This window comes from Triticum aestivum, chromosome 1A, assembly GCF_018294505.1.
Source record: "Triticum aestivum cultivar Chinese Spring chromosome 1A, IWGSC CS RefSeq v2.1, whole genome shotgun sequence".
Classification (NCBI taxonomy): domain Eukaryota; kingdom Viridiplantae; phylum Streptophyta; class Magnoliopsida; order Poales; family Poaceae; genus Triticum; species Triticum aestivum.
Window position 1 is genome coordinate 519,276,031 of NC_057794.1, and position 1,865 is coordinate 519,277,895.

Sequence of the window (1,865 nt, forward strand, 5' to 3'; positions counted from 1 at the left end):
ATAACCAATCATACATAAAAGAATTCAGAGAAGATTCAAATATTATTCATAGATAGACTTGATCATAAACCCACAATTCATCGGTCTCAACAAACACACCGAAGATTACATCGAATAGATCTCCACAAGAGAGGGGGAGAACTTTGTATTGAGATCCAAAAAGAAGGAAGAAGCCATCTAGCTACTAACTATGGACCCGAAAGTCTGAGGTAAACTACTCACACTTCATTGGAGAGGCTATGATGATGTAGAAGCCCTCCGTGATGACGGCCCTCTCTGGCGGAGCTCCGAAACATGCCCCAAAATGGGATCTCGTGGATACATGAAGTTGCGGCGGTGGAATTAGGTTTTTGGCTCCATCTCTGTTCGTTTGGGGGTACATAGGTATATATAGGAGGAAGGAGTACGTCGGTGGAGCACCGAGGGGCCCACGAGGCAGGGGGCGCGCCCTAGGGGGGGCGTCCCCCACCCTCGTGACCGCCTCTCTGATGCCTTGGCGTAGGGTCCAAGTCTCCTGGATCATGTTCGGTGAGAAAATCACGTTCCCGAAGGTTTCATTCCGTTTGGACTCCGTTTGATATTCCGTTTCTTCGAAACACTGAAATAGGCAAAAAACAGCAATTCTAGGCTAGGCCTCCAATTAATAGGTTAGTCCCAAAATAATATAAAAGTGGAAAATAAAGCCCAATATAGTCCAAAACAGTAGATAATATAGCATGGATCAATCAAAAATTATAGATACGTTGGAGACGTATCAGGCATCCCCAAGCTTAATTCCCGCCCGTCCTCGAGTAGGTAAATGATAAAAAGAGAATTTTTGATGCGGAGTGCTACTTGGCGTAATTTCAATGCAAATCTTCTTAATTGTGATATGTATATTCAGATTCGAAAGATTCAAGACAAAAGTTCATATTGACATAAAAAATAATAATACTTCAAGCATACTAACAAAGCAATTATGTCTTCTCAAAATAACATGGCCAAAGAAAGTTATCCCTACAAAATCATATAGTCTGGCTATGCTCTATCTTCACCACACAAAGTATTTAAATCATGCACAACCCCGATGACAAGCCAAACAATTGTTTCATACTCTAACTTTTTCAAAACTTTTTCAATCTTCACGCAATACATGAGCGTGAGCCATGGATATAGCACTATAGGTGGAATAGAATGGTGGTTGTGGAGAAGACAAAAAGGAGAAGATAGTCTCACATCAACTGGGCGTATCAACGGGCTATGGAGATGCCCATCAATAGATATCAATGTGAGTGAGTAGGGATTGCCATGCAACGGATGCACTAGAGCTATAAGTATATGAAAGCTCATCAAAAGAAACTAAGTGGCTGTGCATCCAACTTGCTTGCTCATGAAGACCTAGGGCAATTTGAGGAAGCCCATCATTGGAATATACAAGCCAAGTTCTATAATGTAAAATTCCCACTAGTATATGAAAGTGATAACATGAGAGATTCTCTACTATGAAGATCATGGTGCTACTTTGAAGCACAAGTATGGTAAAAGGATAGTAACATTGTCCCTTCTCTCTTTTTCTCTCATTTTTTTATTTGGGAATTTTCTCTTTTTTATGGCCTCTTTTTATTTGGGCTTCTTTGGCCTCTCTTTTTTTGTCCGGAGTCTCATCCCGACTTATGGGGGAATCATAGTCTCCATCATTCTTTCCTCACTGGGACAATGCTCTAAAAATGATGATCATCACACTTTTATTTTTCTTACAACTCAACAATTACAACTCGATACTTAGAACCAAATATGACTCTATATGAATGCCTCCGGCGGTGTACCGGAATATGCAATATGACAATGATAGAGTGTGTCATAATAAACGGAACAGTGGAAAGTTG